Genomic DNA, 18,218 nt, shown 5'->3' on the forward strand with positions numbered 1-18,218 from the left:
TCCCAGAAGAGCAAAGTTAGTTCAATGAAAATAGAAAGTAATATTAATAAACCACATTCACTGCATAAATTATTAGTAACAACCCAAGACCCGATATAAACAAGAAATCTTAGTTTTGGCACCCAGTGTGCTTCCACACCTAGACAACAAGCCAGCAAATCTTCACCAATTATAAAAATAGTAATCAAAAGAATGGTTCACTAATAGTAAGAATGCTATAGGCAACAATGTCAACACTATTACACTGGAGTAGTCAAAATGATCAAGGTAGGATGTTGGTGACCTGTAACAATGTGAATGTACTTGATGCTATGAAGTGTCCACTTAACAATGGTAGAGATGGCAAATTTTATGTTATGTGCATTTTATCTCAATTTAAAAGGGAGCAGGTGGGAAAGTTTCAAAACATCCTTAAGATTAAAAACCTGTACTTCCTCGCCCTGAAAAACATAAAAGCTAAGGATATAACCTAAGTCTATTAAATAATGAAAGATACAGTAAGAATATGTAATTGCTCACTAAACTAGTTACTATATTTAAAAGGAAGAAAAGAACAAGAAAAAAAAGAAATAGGATTATACTTTTAATATGTTTACTTTCATTAATAATCAAAGATCACATTAAAACAAGATACACCCATCAAATGAGGAAATTAGCGGAAAAAAAAAAGAGATAATAATCTGAGCAAGGGAAATTAATGCTCTCCTACCTTGCTAGTAAAATATAGACAAGGCCCTTTTCAAGTTTTTCAGTATATATAGGGAGTCTTAAAATGTATGTACTCTTGCCTGACTAGGTGGTGGCACAGGGGATGGAACGTTGACCTGGGACACAAGGGACCCAGGTTTGAAACCCAGAGGTTGCTGGCTTGAGTGCGGGCTCACCAGCTTGAGCGCGAGGTCACTGGCTTGAGTGTGGGATCATAGACATGACCTCATCGTCACTGTTTGAAACCCAAGGTCACTGGCTTGGCTGGAGCCCATAGGTCAAGGCTCATATGAGAAAACAATCAATGAACAACTAAGATGCTGCAACAAAGAATTGATGCTTTTCATCTCTCTCCTTTCCTGTCTGTCCCAATCTCTCTCTTTCTCTCTCTCTCTCTCTGTCTCTCTCTCTCTCTCTCTAATGTGTGTGTGTGTGTGTGTGTGTGTGTGTGTACTCTTTTGCCCAGTAATTGCACTTCTGTGAATTAACCTTAAGGAAACAATCCTAAATGCATAAAAAGATATAGCAAAAATATGTAAATGTGCATTAAATCACTATTTATAATAAAATAGTAGGAAAATAAAAAGAATACCTAACAATAAAAGAACTCTGGTACATCCAGATATTGGCTGCATACAGAAAATTAAAATGTTTCTGAAGAACATGTGACAATATGAGAAAATGTTAACTTAAAAAAATCATAAAATGTTGTATATACCAGGTGTAATTTCAAACATTTTCAAACAACATAAACAAAATTCTATGCCTAGAATTTTTCTGTTTCTACAGTTGAGCTTATATTACTATAATAGTGGAAGTCGGAGAAATAAGGTTAATTTAGCAATAAATTAATTCTAATTACATTCAAGAAGACAAATAAAGGAAGTTATGAACTTCATAAAACATTCACCCAATTGTCTTATTTTCTTCATTTGGCTGTTGGTACCCAAAAATCAGGAGCTACATCTTATTTCTTTATCTCTAACACCTATGCACACAATTATTGTTGACATAAAGTAGTTGCTCACTATGTGATCTGAAAACACCTACCTATCAAATTGATAGCTTTCTAAACAAAAATAAATGCATTCATGAATGTGCCATGTGCATACTTTATTTTAAATCAGGAACTAGACAATCAAGTCAAAAATCTAGAACTCTCTATGAGGTAATATTTGATTATGATTAAAAACAACTGCTTTGTGTGTTCACCATAAAATTGTACACTTGAAACTTATATAATCCCATCAACCAATGTCACTCTAAATGCATTTAATAAAATTTAAAAAACAAAATGGCCCTGGCCGGTTGGCTCAGCGGTAGAGCGTCGGCCTAGCGTGCGGAGGACCCGGGTTCGATTCCCGGCCAGGGCACACAGGAGAAGCGCCCATTTGCTTCTCCATCCCTCCGCTGCGCTTTCCTCTCTGTCTCTCTCTTCCCCTCCCGCAGCCAAGGCTCCATTGGAGCAAAGATGGCCCGGGCGCTGGGGATGGCTCTGTGGCCTCTGCCCCAGGCGCTAGAGTGGCTCTGGTCGCAACATGGCGACACCCAGGATGGGCAGAGCATCGCCCCCTGGTGGGCAGAGCGTCGCCCCTGGTGGGCGTGCCGGGTGGATCCCGGTCGGGCGCATGCAGGAGTCTGTCTGACTGTCTCTCCCTGTTTCCAGCTTCAGAAAAATGGAAAAGAAAAAAAAAAATGCTACCACCAGGCCCTAGCTGGTTGGATCAGTGGTAGAGCATCCACCTGGCATGTGAATGTCCCAGGTTTGCTTCCCAGTCAGGGCACACAGTAGAAGCACCCATCTGCTTCTCCATCCCTCTCCCTCTCACTTCTTTCTCTCTCTCTCTCTCTCTTTCTCTTTTTCCTACCCTCCTATAGCCATGGCTCGATTAGAGCGAGTTGGCCCGGGGTGCTAAGGATGGTTCCATGGCTTCTGCCTCAGGTGCTAAAAAATGGTTCTGGTTGCAATGGAGCAAGGGCCCCAGATGGGCAGAACATCAGCCCAAGATGGGGGTTGTCAAGTGGATTCTGGTCGAGGCACATATGGGAGTCTGTCTCTGCCTCCCCTTCTCTCACTAAAAAAAAAAAAAAAAAAAAGTGCTACCACAATAAATGCCTTCCCCCCCCCCTTCTTTTCCAAGTGAGAGGAGCAGAGACAGACTTTCACAACATGCGACCCAACCAGGATCTACCTGGCAATGCTCTGGCCATCTGGGCCATGCTTGTAACAGAGCTATTTTTTTTTTTTTTTTTTGTATTTTTCTGAAGCTGGAAACGGGGAGAGACAGTCAGACAGACTCCCTCCCGCATGCGCCGGACCAGGATCCACCCGGCACGCCCATCAGGGGGCATGCTCTGCCCCTCTGGGGTGTCGCTCTGCCGCGACCAGAGCCACTCTAGCACCTGGGGCAGAGGCCAAGGAGCCATCCCCAGCGCCCGGGCCATCTTTGCTCCAATGGAGCCTCGCTGTGGGAGGGGAAGAGAGAAACAGAGAGGAAGGAGAGGAGGAGGGGTGGAGAAGCAGATGGGCGCTTCTCCTGTGTGCCCTGGCTGGGAATCAAACCCGGGACTTCTGCACACCAGGCTGACGCTCTACCACTGAGCCAATTGGCCAGGGCCAACAGAGTTATTTTTAGTGCCTGAGGCAGAGGCTCCAGGGAGTCGTCCTCAGCACCTAGAACCAATGTACTCAAACGAATTGAGCCATGATAAATGCCTTTTTTTCTAATATCTAGAGATAAAGTATTAGAAAATAATTTCATTTCATTATGAAAACAGGTTTTAATTTGAAAAATGAAAACTGATTAGATTTGGTTAGGCAAAGAGCTTGGATAGCAATTCAAGTAAAAAGAAATTGCCTAATTGAAGGCCATAATTTAGAATCTCCCCATCCCTTAAATGTTGATGTTCCTAAAAGTTCTACCTTAGTCTTGTGGTCTCTCCATTCTACACACATTTTCTGGGTGATCACCTCTACTCTCATAGCTTTAAGTATCACCATTAAGATAATGGCTCCCAAATCAGTATCTTCATTTCAGAATTTTATCCCAATCTTCAGTCTCAAATGTGAATGCTCACTGGCAATCTCTAACTGGATATTTGTTTCAAACTCAACATACTTAAATGTAGTTTTTCCCTCTGTAAATTTCTTCCTCCTAGCTATATTTCCTATTTCTGTGAAACAGAAACACCTCTCACCTAGAAATCCAAGTTATTCTTAGTTTATCCCTTTTCTACACCTCCATCGATCAATTTATACAAGGTGGAATTCCTAAATCTTTCTCAAATCACTATCTTCATTCCTCTATCTAAAGCCCTGTCCTAATTCAGACCCGTGTTAGCACTTGCCTAAATGCTGACCTTGCCTGCTAATTGATTCCTTGCTTTTAGTCCTCTCATCAACCCTCTCTAAAGATCAGCTTCAAGTCACCTCTGGCAGGTCTCCTTGCTAGCTCAGGTTAGATTTAACTGTGCAATCACACAGTAACCTTCTCATGTCCTAACACTTCTTAACTGTTGTTATGATTGTTCTTATGATTGCCTCTACCCTATAAAGGCAACTCATACAGAGGGGATGGATTGCCTCTCTTACCATTTTGCTTCACTTCATCTAGGGCTCAATTAAAATGAGTCAGTGTGCAACATCTAACATGATTGGTAGTAATGATTGCCTAGACCCTGTATATCTCTAACATGAACCTATTTCTTCTTTCAAATGCACATAGATGCTTTTTGTAATGAATACAATACTAACTTTACTCACTATGGGAAATGACAGGTTTTGTCATGTATTTTCAAAGTCACTGTATACAAAAAACACAAATATCTGACTTCTTATGATATTAAAAATAGGTCTTCATACTTGAAAATGTGGAGATAAATGGATTATGAAGAAAGTGGTCTAACAAAATAGAAATATTTAACAATAGAAAGTATTCCCAAAATAATGTGAATTGACTAAAACAGAAATCAGCTTATAAACCCAGACTGTTTCTTCATTTTGATTCAACATTTGGGTTAACCATCAGAAACCCTACCAGCTAATAAAGGAAACATATCTAACTAAAGCTCTTATAAGCAGTATCAGCCAGTGCTATGCACAACCAAAGGAGAGAACCTTCTCTTATCTCTTCCACCCTTATTTTTAGGTTTGCTGTTGAGTTAGCTAACTAAGATCTTTGGAAGAAGAAAATTCAGATGACAAGAGACCTCAGTAGGCATGAACAACCCTAGACACCAATTAAAATACTTTTGATAAACTTTTTTCTATATATTTTATTCATTTTTAGAGAGGAGAGAAAAAGGGCGAGGAGCAAGAAGCATCAACTCCCATATGTGCCTTGACCAGGCAAGTGCTGGGTTTCGAACCAGCTACCCTCAGGGTTCCAGGTTGATGCTTCAGCCACTGCACCACCACAGGTCAGGCTGATAGATAAACTTTAACAATAACCTACACTAAACTCTTCAAATAGCAAAAAACTTTTGGAAAAGATCCTTTCATCATGTGGGTAACTAGAGATAACTAAAAGGTTAGTAACTCAATTAAGAAGGTAACTAAATATGGATGTTACATATTCTATTACATACTCATCTTTTATCACCCTTAGATTCAAAACACTGAAGGATATTCTAATTAAACCTTATTCTGAGTACTGGTCATCTGGAGAAAAATAAATTATTCACTAAAAGTTGTCAGAACAACTAGGAGCCATCTGCAAAAGATAAAGCCAGATCTACTTACAAACTAAAACTACAAAGGGGTAGAATATTTTTATAGAAAAAAATAAAGCCAACAGCTTAAAAATATGTAAGACAATTTCTTCATATCCTGGTAGTAGAGGACATCATTCTGACTAAACATTTGAATCATAAAAGAAACCTTGGGCCCTGGCCGGTTGGCTCGGTGGTAGAGCGTCAGCCTGGCGTGCGGAAGTCCCGGGTTCGATTGCCGGCCAGGGCACACAGGAGAAGCGCCCATTTGCTTCTCCACCCCTCCCCCTCTCGGTCCTCTCTGTCTCTCTCTTCCCCTCCCGCAGCCAAGGCTCCATTGGAGCAAAGATGGCCTGGGGCGCTAGGGATGGCTCCTCGGCCTCTGCCCCAGGCGCTAGAGTGGCTCTGGTCGCAACATAGCGACGTCCCGGAGGGGCAGAGCATCGCCCCCTGGTGGGCAGAGCGTCGCCCCCTGGTGGGCAGAGCATCGCCCCTGGTGGGCGTGCCGGGTGGATCCCGGTCGGGCGCATGCGGGAGTCTGTCTGACTGTCTCTCCCCATTTCCAGCTTCAGAAAAATGGAGAAAAAAAAATAAAAGAAAAAAAAAAGAAACCTTGGATGAATTTGACTACATTGAAAAATCAAAAACCCCTGCATGGACAAAAAAGTTTTCCATCATGAGCAAAATCAGAATATAAATATCTGAGAAAAATATTGGCTACTCCTCATATCACCAACAAAGAACAATGACAAAACCCTCCCTTTTGCTCCCAGGCTGTTTAAAGATTGGCACCATCGTGAATAATACAGCAGCAACTATCCAGACCAGTTGTCTGTTTATAACCAACAGACATCTTCAGGGGAAGCAAATGGTTATTGATGTCCCTCACCTTGGGAAGGCAACAATACCCAATACAGAAATTCAGGAAAAACTAGCCAAAATGTGTAAGACCAAACCAGATATCATCTCTGTGTTTGGATTCAGAACCCATTTTGGTGGTGGCAAGACAACTGGATTTGATCTGATTCATGATTCCTTGGGTTACACAAAGAAAGACAAACCCAACACAGACTTTCAAGGCATGGCCTATATGAGAACACCTCACGAAAACAAAGTGCTCTGACCAGTGGTGGTGCAGTGGCTAGAGCATCAACCTGGGAAGCTGAGGTCCCAGATTTGAAACCCTGAGGTTCACAAGCTTGAGCACAGCGTCCCAGCTTGAGCGTGACATCACAGACATGATCCCATGGTTGCTAGACTGAGCCCAGAGGTCACTAGCTTGAAGCCCAAGGTTGTGGCATGAGCAAAGGGTCACTGGATCAGCTAGAGCCCCCTGATCAAGGCACATATGAGAAAGCAATCAATGAACTAAAGTGCCATAACTACGAGTTGATGTTTCTCATCTCTCTCCCTTCCCGTGTCTGTCTCTCTCTCGTGTGCAAAAAAAAAAGAGAGAGAGAAACTCAAGAACAGGATGAAGAATGTCATGGGGACAGCAAAGGCCAATGTTCATGCTGGCAAAAAGTGAGCTGGAGATCAGACAAGAGGAGTAAAGATTCTTCAGTGACTTTATCTGTTGTGATTATGCAGATTTTTCATGAAAGGATTAATAAACTGAGAACTTTAAAAAACCTCAAAAAATGGGCATAAGATACAAACAGGCAATAAGTGCATGGAAACAAAAATATATAGAAAAGAAGCTTAAAGTCATTCATACAAAACATGCAAATTAAACTACTTTAAGATACAATTTTCACCTAACAGATCAGCAAAATTCCAGAAATTCAATAGCATACGCTAATGAGAAGGCAGCAGGGAAACTGGCACTCACCCACGGCTAGTGGGAGCAGACTGGTACTGCTCTCATGGATGGCAATTTGACAGTATTTGTCAAAATTACAAAAACATATCCTTTGACCCTGCAATTTAACTTAAGAATATACTTACACCTATAGAAAATGACATATATACAAGGTCACTCATTATGGTATAAGCAAAAGGTAAGAAACAATGTAAATATAGATTTATTAGAGGCTGGGAAAGTAAAATATAGTGCAGCCATATAATGCAGTACTATAAAACTTTTTTTAAAGAGCAAGTAAGTCTATTTACTATATGAAAAAAACAAACAAACAAGGGACAGAATAGTGTGTATAGTGTGCTACCCTTTGTAAACTTTTTTTTTATATAATTTTTTTTTTTTTTGTATTTTTCCAAAGCTGGAAACAGGGAGAGACAGTCAGACAGATTCCCGCATGCGCCCGACCGGGATCCACCCGGCACGCCCACCAGGGGCGAAGCTCTGCCCACCAGGGGGCGATGCTCTGCCCCTCCGGGGCGTCACTGTTGCGACCAGAGCCACTCTAGTGCCTGGGGCAGAGGCCAAGGAGCCATCCCCAGCGCCCGGGCCATCTCTGCTCCAATGGAGCCTCGGCTGGGCTGCGGGAGGGGAAGAGAGAGACAGAGAGGAAGGAGGGGGGGGGGTGGAGAAGCAGATGGGCGCTTCTCCTATGTGCCCTGGCCGGGAATCGAACCCGGGACTTCTGCATGCCAGGCCGACGCTCTACCACTGAGCCAACCGGCCAGGGCCTGTAAACTTTTAAAAAGTGAAAAAATAAGAATACAAGTTCCAAATATATAATGCCTGAAAGGATAATAACGAACTTTACAGTGGCTACCTAGGGCTGGAATTAGAGAGACAGATAATACTGGATGAATTTGGAACAGAGGTAAGAGCAATATTTCATAATATATAACATTTTTAAGTTTTGAAAAGAAATAAAACTACCTCATTTCAAATAAGCAGTAATTTCACAAAGGGAAAAACCAGTATTTCCAGTATACTATTTCTGAGAGTAGATAAACACTTTTTATGTTACCCCTCTATAATATTTATTGAAATAAGTGGTTGACATAGGAAGTGGAGCTGGTTTTAATAAAAATATATCCTATTTCCAAAAAGTAGTTTCTAAATGTTTTAGCTAATCTCCATCATTCCTAGAGTAATATATGACTTTATCTGCAGAACTTCAACATCAATGCTAAAGTGTTCTAGCTGAATATCATTAGTGTGCTTAGGAATCAGTCAGGGCACTAAAAATTGATGCTTAATGATAAAGGGAACCCCTTCTTCTGATTTCCCCTATACCATTGATGATCTCCCTTTTAATTCCAATGAACCTACTTTAAAACACACACACACACACACACACACCAAAAAAAACCCTCTCTCAATAGTCTTAAACAGCATCTTAATAAGTAAAAGTTCCTGAAGAGCACCAAAAGGGTGCCTGGGTATGGGTATAACCGTCATAAAAACAACAGAAAGAAGCCCTATGGCAGCCAGCGGACAGGAAGAAACCGAGAACATCCCAACACAGCTCACACACCCAGGCTATCTTCAAAAGATACCCAGTGACTGCACTACACCAATAAAGAAATATTCTTCCTTATTTACCATAAAAAATTAATATTACAAGCAAAACTATTTGATTTACATTAAAAGTAGCAAAATGTAGAAAGAGACACTGAAAACGCTCCATCGGCCTGACCACTGGTGGCACAGTGGATCGAGAACCAACCTGGGATGCTGAGGTTCCCAGGATTGAAACCCCAAGGTCACTGGCTTGAGCACGAGCTCATCCAGCTTGAGCGCAGGTTCACCAGCTTAAGTCCAGGGTCACTGGCTTGAACAAGGGGCCACTGGCTCGGCTTTAAGCCCCCCACCCCCATCAAGGCACAGATGAGAAGCAATCAATGAACAACTCAAGTGATGCTCCTCATCTCTCTCCCTTCCTTTCTCTCTCTCTCTAAAAAAAAAAAAAAAACAAAACAAACAAAAACTGCTCTATCAAAAATCCAATAAGTAGAAAAGATGAGATCAAGGCACTTGCCATTTCTCCTCTTAAAGACAGGACTTTAAAAGTCAAGTTTTGCCTCTATAATTCCCTTCTTTTCCCCTCTTATTTCTGGAAACAGCAACACTACTAAAAGGTACTTCTCAAAGTAGAAAATAAATAATTTTAGCAAAAGCAGGCTTGATTACCAGTAAGATAAAGGAAAAAAAAGATATCAGTTTCTTCCCCAAAGATACCCAGCTTTTAGTCACCCCTCTTCTTCCTGCCACCTCCTGATCTCTTACATCTTTACCATGCCAACAATTCTAAAAAAGCAACCTATACTTACAGCTGTCTGATCTACCACACTCCCTTCTAGTCCGGGACCAATAAAGAGTTTAGACACACAGACATATTCATGTGTGTGTGCATGTGTTTGTGTGACACAAATACATGTAAACATATAATATACAAATAAATATACTTAGATCTAGATTGTGTGTATGCCTATAAAACACGTATATATCCCTTTCGTTCATAAGTAACAACTAAAATGGAAGCTAATTTTTAAAACTTCTCTTTTCAACCGATGATATAGCCCCTTTCACAAACTAGTATTTATTTTCTTAAAGTGTCTACATATCTATGACCATTACATCTAAATATAGAAGAGCAATGGTAAACCATTACCATAAAAAAAATTATTTCTGCCTCACTAAAATATTAGTAAAAATTGGAGAAAATTAAAAGGGAGCATAAATTAGAAAATGTCCCAAAATAAATTATTATCCCTACAATTTCTAAAACATATCAATAACAGGTAATCATTATATTTCAAACTGAAAATATACAGGAACATTATTCCTTGATCTTTTTCTTTAATATTTTATTTATTGATTTTTAGAGAGAGGATTTAGAGAGAAAGAGAGAGAGAAAGTGGGGGAAGAAGTGGGAAGCATTAACTCATAGTAGTTGCTTCCTATATGTGCCTTGACTGGGCAAGCCCAGAGTTTCGAACCAGCGATCTCAGTGTTCCAGGTCAACACTTGATCCACTGTACCACCACAGGTCAGGCTTCCTTGATCTATCAGAACCTGATCATTTTAAAAGTATTTTCTAGCCTAATGCCATTATTTTCTTTAAATGTCTACAAATTAGATCAATCTCAAGATGTCAGCACGTTCAAAATAGTTTTGAGGAAAAAAGAAGTTATAAATTCCAAAGGAAAACTAATATAAAGGTTCAAAATAGAGGTAAACAGATTATGTTCAGAGTATTTCTAATTGAATAAAAAAGGGCGAAATTAAAGATAGGATATTTAGCCTGACCAGGTGGTAGCGCAGTGGATAAAGCGTCAGACTGGGACACAGAGGACCCAGGTTGGAAACCCCTGAGATCATCTGCTTAAGCGCGGGCTTATCTGGCTTAAGCATGGGCTCACTAGCTTGAGCATGGGGTCGCTGGCTTGAGCGTGGGATCATAAACATGACACCATGGTCGCTGGCTTGAACCCAAATGTCGCTGGCTTAAGCCCAAAGTTGCTGGCTTGAGCAAGGGGTCACTTGCTCTGCTGTAGTCTCGTCCCCGTCCCTCCACCCCCTATCAAGGCACATATGAGAAAGCAATCAGTGAACAACTAAAGTGCCACAATGAAGAATTGATGCTTCTCATCTCTCTCCCTTCCTGTGTCTGTCACCAAAAAAAGGTTATTATGTTCATAGACAGTCCTAAGTACAGTATCTAGCTATCAAAGTATCATGACTACAGTATTTTTGGTATCACCAAATTTTTCTTTACTATTTATCTAACATTGTACATTGGTTTCATTCACAAAGAATTTGATAAACTTGGAGATAAAAAAAATTGAGGGAATAAGGTGATGGAAAAAAAATCACTAACTGTTGAGTAAGGCTGGAATTTGTTTTAATTAACATGCAAGTCATTTTAATTTTTAAGAACTATGAAAGAGAAAAATCCTAATTTTTTAAAACCATATTCTAAACCAGTAACTCCAAGATAGGGACAATCGATTTGGTGCAGGAAGAAAATCAGAAAGTTCCTTTTATGTTAAAAATAGCAAAAAGTTAAGACAGACACTAAGCTTAGCTGATATGTAATATATGAGCTGACAAGGGGCACACAGCCCACCCCTTGGTCAGATGGATCCACCAGCCACAGTGCTCAAGTTGTGCTCCAGTTCAGTCCTCAATGCTGAGTCCCACCAAGGCTTAGGAATTTTCAGCAGCACTCTTACCTGGTTACTTTCAATGTTTTAAATTCTACTGCAGTTTATAGGCATCTGATTAAGTGAGATATATTGTCTTAAAACAACTCATGCCAAATGGAGAAACAGTTTTAAAATATTCCTGAAAGGGAACATAAGATTAGGATAATATTAATAATAGAAACACAAGAAAATAAAAGAGAAATGGCAGAGCTGAACACTTCTAGCTCAAGTACCCTATTAACCACATTATCCAATAAACACATCATGCTGATCAGGTCTATAAAAGAACCCACAAACTCTCAAGAAATCTACCTGAAATAAAGATTTATGTCCACTACCAAAACTGACAATCACAGTCCTAAGTAAATGTTATTGTAATTAATGAGAATATGAAGCCATCACTATTAGCAAGATATCTAAAAATTAAACATCCAGAACATAAAGACAGACATATTTTTTGCATAGATACGTTTAAAGCCATACAACTTCAACATCTTACAAGGCTAAGTATTACTAATAAATAAAGTTCTCTACATTGGGGAAAGGCTTCCTCTTCCCCCTATGGTGAAATGAGTAAAATGATAACAAGTACAGTGACAAATTAAAATGCAGTTCTTAATCAGTAAATATTGTCAGAGAATTATAGAAAAGATTGCTTCATGTTTGAGGAAATAAGTATTACAGCCAATTATGTAGTATAGGAGGTTGGATATATTGCTGTGTTTGTGGGTATGTGAAGAATTAAAGAAAAGTTGTAGAGGAGAAAAAATGTAATCTCAACAGCAAAATGACTCAGGGAGTCAGTCAGTCATAGGCAGGTTATTTCAACAAAGATGAAAATAAGTGTGCACTAAATGGTTCAGAGTTTTCATTGATAATAAAATCACCAATGTGGTTAATTTTATTTTCCTTTAAAAAAATACTTTTATTAATTTTAGAGAGGAGAGAGAGAATGTGGGGGAGGAACAAGGAAGCATCAACTCCCATATGCACGTTGACCAGGTAAGCCTGAGGTTTCACACCAGCGACCTCACCATTCCAGGTTGACGCTTTATCCACTGCGCCACCACAGGTCAGGCCAATTTTATTTTTTTAAAAACTTTAAAGAATCAGTTAGATATTTTTAATGCTGAAAATTCTTTTCCCCTATAGTTTACTAATTATTTATTGTTAAGAATTTAAAATAAAAATGAGACTCATGGACATAGGCAAAAGTGAAATGGTTACCAGGGGAACGGGGAGTAAAGAGGGACAAATAGTGACAGAAAATGATTTGACTTGGGGTGATGGGCACACAACACAATCAATAGTTCAAATGCTATAGAGATGTTTACCTGAAACCTATGTACTCTTATTGATCAATGTCATCCCATTAAATTTAATTTCTAAATAAAGAAATAGTAAAAGCGGCCCTGGCTGGTTGGCTCAGTGGTAGAGTGTTGGCCCGGCCTGCGGAAGTCCTGGGTTCGATTACCAGCCAATGCACACAGTTCTCAAAAGCGCCCATCTGCTTCTCCACCCTTCCTCCTCTCCTTCTCTGTCTCTCCTTCCCTTCCTGCAGCCAAGGCTCCACTGGAGCAAAGTTGGCCTGGGCGCTGAGGACAGCTCCATGGCCTCAGCCTCAGACACTAGAATGGATCCAGCCACTAGAATGGATCCAGCCACAAGGGAGCAACCCAGATGGGCAGAGCATCGCCCCCTGGTGGGCATGCTGGGTGGATCCTGGTTGGGTGCATGCGGGAGTCTGACTGCCTCTCTGCTTCCAACTTTGGAAAAAAAGAAAAAGAAAAAAATAGTAAAAGAGTTGTTGAACTAAAATATGCACTATGAATTTTTAATTTATTTACAGGAAAAAAAAAGCACTCAAAATTTGCTGACCTTTTCTGTGATGACAAGAGGTTAAGCCATAAAACAGAATCTTCAAAACAGTGTACCTGTACCTTCAACATAAAGAAAATATTTTAAGAGTTCATGAGTGTGTGACTGTTTTTCTAGAGTAACTTCCTATGGGAAAAAAAATTTAAAGATGGATGTTTCAAAACATCTCCATTATTTTGTCATTTGTACTAAAAATTTTAGAAGAGTAATTTTTTAAAAATAATCTCATTTACGCAAAAATTGGGAAATCAAATTTTTAACCTGTTTCAAAAGCTTCCAGAAGAAGCATATGAGGTTGTTATTTTTTTTTAATTTACTGATTGATTTTAGAGAGAGAGAGAGACAGAAACACTGATCTGTTCCTGTGTGTGCCTTAACCAGGTATCAAGCCCGCAAACTTTGCATATTGGGATAATGCGCTAATCACTATCTGGCCAGGGCAAGCATATCAGGGTTTTTGTCTTTTTAAAATTATTTTTATTTATTCATTTTAGAGAAGAGAGACACAGAGAAAGAAAAGGGAGGGAGGAGCAGGAAACATCAACTCCCATATGTGCCTTGACCAGGCAAGCAGGGTTTTGAACCAGCGACCTCAGCATTCCAGGTCGATGCTTGATCCACTACGTCACCACAGGTCAGGCCATATCAGGTTTTAATCTAGTTCTTAAAATGATAGTAATTTTAACAGCTTCCAATCAAGTGAAAGGTCAAACTACAAGGACTAGTCAAATATCACCAAAAACTGCTTAAGTGCTAGGTGGTATGAAAATCTAAGTATTAAGATTTAGGAACCATTGCCATTTGAATCTATGTATCTTTGTGACTAATCTCTGACAGCCATAAGGAAAACGTCAAAATAAACTGACCACAGGATAAGATTAATATTACTGACACGGAGTTTAACGAAGATTTTAAAAATAATAAAGCAAGTTACAGACTGATGTTTAGAAACACCTCCATCATTTTGTGATTTGTACTTAAATGCTGAGAGTGGTCTAAAAAACCTCTCAGATCTGCACACTGGACATATGTATTTATATTAGGGGTGGGCTAAAAACAAGGAACACTTCTGCTTTATAGAGGTGAGCAATAAGAAACTAACTTCTATGACATTATGCTTTCCTTTACCTATCAAGAAGTCAAGTTAAATAGAAAATAAGACGATGCCCAACAGCATGGCTAACAAGTAGTATCTAATTTTTCACTGAAAAATTATAAAGTTAGAATTTTTATATAAATGTCTTCATTCCTAGAGGAGCCTTCATGTCACAACTGAATACATTTGCAAGAATGTAAGCAGTGTTGAACATTTTGGGATATCTTCTTCATTTTAGGTTACCTGATGTCTTCAGTGGATAAAGTAAAAAAGTCACATTTTTAGTGGATTGAGTGAAAAAGGCTATCTAAATTTGCCAATACTGGTATGCTGTATTCCTATTAAGAGGCTGTACTATTAATAAGGAAGATGAATGTAATATATTTTAACACAGCTTTTGGAGTTTAAACAACTTAATTAGAAAGCATGCATCAAATCCAGATAGTTCTGCATCCACCATCAACACAGAGTGCAGAGAACAAAGACGGTGACTGCTAGGTGATTACTGGGTTCTGTCTGAATGCACTAAATTTTAGAAATAAGACACCAAGGCTCTGGTTTAATAGTTCATACAAAAAGTGAGCGTAGAGCTGCTGATTATATTTAAAAACCTGGTAGGCATTACAAGATTGTTTCTAATGCCTTTTTTCAAAGACAATATTGAAAAACACAAAAATTATTAAGTCACATTTTCCATGAAAAAAAGATTTATATTAGAATATGTATATCTTGATAGTAGAATGGCATCACCTTTAAAAAAAATTGACTACATAGTCAAAAACTTCTGAAAAAATATGAAAAAAAATCACCGAGTCCTTATAACTAAAACTTTAGACATTTTAAGAAGCATTTAATAAGGTATGTTATACAGATATATTGTAGTTAGTGTAATAATGGTCACTAACTTTTAACTTGTTAAATAAATATGAAGGTTATTCTCTGCTTTCAAAGAAATATTGTATATTTAATTGGGAAAATAAATACAATTCCATCTTTCTCAAAGAAACATGTTTATAGGTTTTCTAAAATGCCTGAGATCATTAGTTCCCTATTAAGCCAAACATACATTTTCTTAAAATAAACTTATCAGCACCTCAGCTAGAAAAAAAAGTTTTATAATTCAGTTTATTTTTTGCTTTACAAAAGAACATCTTACTACCAATTTGACTGGATGGGAATAGACTGTTGTCCAGCCATGAACTCTGGCACAGCCCAATTTGCAGAATAAAAACATACTCTAAGCTCAAAACTGGCACAAAGCTGTTCTAAAAAAACATGAGACAATTCAAGCAAGAAAAACAAAAAGCTGTAATGTACATTATTTCAAAACAATTACTCACAATTAATGCGTATTTTAAGTAATTACAAAAGGCTGAAGTGATTAGTTTATTTCAACTAACAAAAGCCAGGCAACCAGGAGTGTTTATTATTCAGAACCTAAAAAAACAGGCACTAAAATTATAAAAAAGTTTCTGTGACAGATCCTTAAAGTTTCCCTTGAGAAACATGCAATGGGAAATGGCAAACTAAGTCACTCTGATGTAAATACAAGCATAAACTGAGTCAACAAAAATTAACTGTCCAATTTCATTAGACCCGCTACAGGAATGGTGCAGAGACCCTCCTGAATTGAGGAATGAAAACAGACTGCTGTCGGAGGGTGATCTTCCTGAGGAAACAAAGTATGAGAAAGGAAAGGAATGCATTAAGGAAATAAACAGCTAGATAAGCAAACAAGCAATGATTCACCACAAATCACACTAAACTTTTAAAAAAGTCTAATGATGTTCTTAAACTCAAACTATCACAAATCCCTCTGCTGGGAGATCCGCACAAGGCAGAACTGCTGAGCTAGCTAGCTTCTCAGTATGCATAACTGGAGGGATGTGGGTGATACTCACTAAAGTGAGGAATGGTAAAGGAAGCCCAGATTTGAGGGGGAAAAGATCATCAGTTCATAAAACATATTTGAAGTGCTCTTGGGCACAGAGATGCCAAGTAGGCAGCTCAATCTATGCTGGACCAGCATTATTAGACTTGAATCATCAGTACAAAGGTACAGGATTCCCTTTATCCACAGGGATATGTGCTAAGATGCCATGTGAATTACAGAGCCCTATATATACTGTGTTTTCCCCTATATACACATACCTATGATAGTTTAATTTGGAAGTTAGGCAATTTCACAGATAGAAGATTCATTCTTAATGCACATCTTAGCACCCATAGTATATATATTTTTCTCTTTATTAAGTCAAAATTTTCACTTATAAGTACTTCATGGTTTCTCTTTGGGTTGTCCAAATTTCCAGTCCACTACGCTTGCACTTTGGGATCACTATTAAAATAAGGGTTATCTGAACACAACACTGAGATACCATGGCAGTCGATCTGATAAACAGATGGCTACTAAATGACTAACAGGTAGGCATGCTGGACAAAGGGATGATTCATGTTCCGGATGGGATGGAGTAGAATGGCATGAGATTTCATCACAATACTCAAGAGAGGTGCATGTTTTAAAACTTACGAGGGGAGGGAAGTAAGAGGGCCAAATATATGATTGTCAGAAAATTATTTGGCTTTGGGTGATAAGCACACAATGCAATGAATGTTCAAATGTTATAGAGTTTGCCTGAAGCCTGTGTGTTCTTGTGAACCAATGTTGCCCCATTAAATTTAACTTCTAAATAAAAAACTTATGAATTATTTCTGGAATGTTTCATTTAATATTTTTGGACTATGTTTGACTGTGGGTAACTAAAACCATAGAAAGTGAAGCCACAGAAACGGGGTGACTTCAGTAATGTAGAGCATAAATCAAGACACCAAAAAAAATTGAAAGCTAATGACCCAAGGACCCCTCCTCAGAAACTCCAGTATATAAAAGCCTGTGCAGAGTGAGAATGAATCTGCAAATGAGACTGAGATACAAGGAAATGAAAGTCAATCCTCCCAGGCCCAAAATAGTGAAGAGAGAGAATGCCATCAATTGTGGTGAATGCTACTCACAACACACATGACATGAACTGTCCACTTAATTTGGTGATAAGATCACTGATAACTTCAACGGTATTATTTCAATAAAGTTATTAAGATGTAGAATCAAGATTAGAATAGGCTGAGAAGTGAGTGGCAGTGAAAGAAATATAATGTTCTAGTCAGTTTTTAAGTTTGGGGGCATAGAGAAAGAAGTGAGGCAGTCACTACAGTTAGACATAATTTTTGTTTAATTGTAAAGACTTTTAACATGTTTGTATGCATATAAGGATATAGTTGAATGGAGAAGTCAATATAAAAATAAGGAACAAAATATCCTAAGACTTCTAAGAAAGCAGAGGTACTATGATGTAGATAGAATACAGGTGCGAGAAATAGGAGGGGTGATGAAAAGATTTACGTTTGGTACCAGAATGAAGTCTTTCTCTGTGAAGTGAGTGAGATATCTGTTGAAAAAACTGCATGTGACTAAGTGTAAGTGTATTCTAATGTATAATATTCTAGTTAAATGAGAAAACCTTTATATATAACAGAAACATTTTGATGTTTATTGGACCTAGCACATCATAATGCTTTACATTAGCCTATTTGATTTTCAAAACAACCCATGAGGAATTAGCTCATTCAGAGATGAAGAAACTGAGGCACAGAGAAGTGGTTTTTTTTTCTTTTTTAATCTCTCATTGCTTATTTTCCAGGGATTCACAGCTATCCAACATCACTGAAATGTCAATGCAATTGACCTACTTATGAGTGAATCTCC

At 38.6% G+C, this 18,218-nt stretch overlaps 1 protein-coding gene and 1 pseudogene across 1 annotated transcript in view; one reads left to right on the forward strand and one right to left on the reverse strand.

The window, feature by feature from the left end:
- The window catches only part of TSC22D1 (TSC22 domain family member 1), a 159,132-nt gene that overhangs the window by 89,674 nt on the left and 51,240 nt on the right, over positions 1-18,218 (reverse strand). The window lies entirely within an intron of this gene.
- Positions 6,164-6,946, forward strand: LOC136308325 (small ribosomal subunit protein eS24 pseudogene; annotated as a pseudogene).

Source organism: Saccopteryx bilineata, chromosome 6 (assembly GCF_036850765.1).
Source record: "Saccopteryx bilineata isolate mSacBil1 chromosome 6, mSacBil1_pri_phased_curated, whole genome shotgun sequence".
In the NCBI taxonomy this organism is placed as follows: domain Eukaryota; kingdom Metazoa; phylum Chordata; class Mammalia; order Chiroptera; family Emballonuridae; genus Saccopteryx; species Saccopteryx bilineata.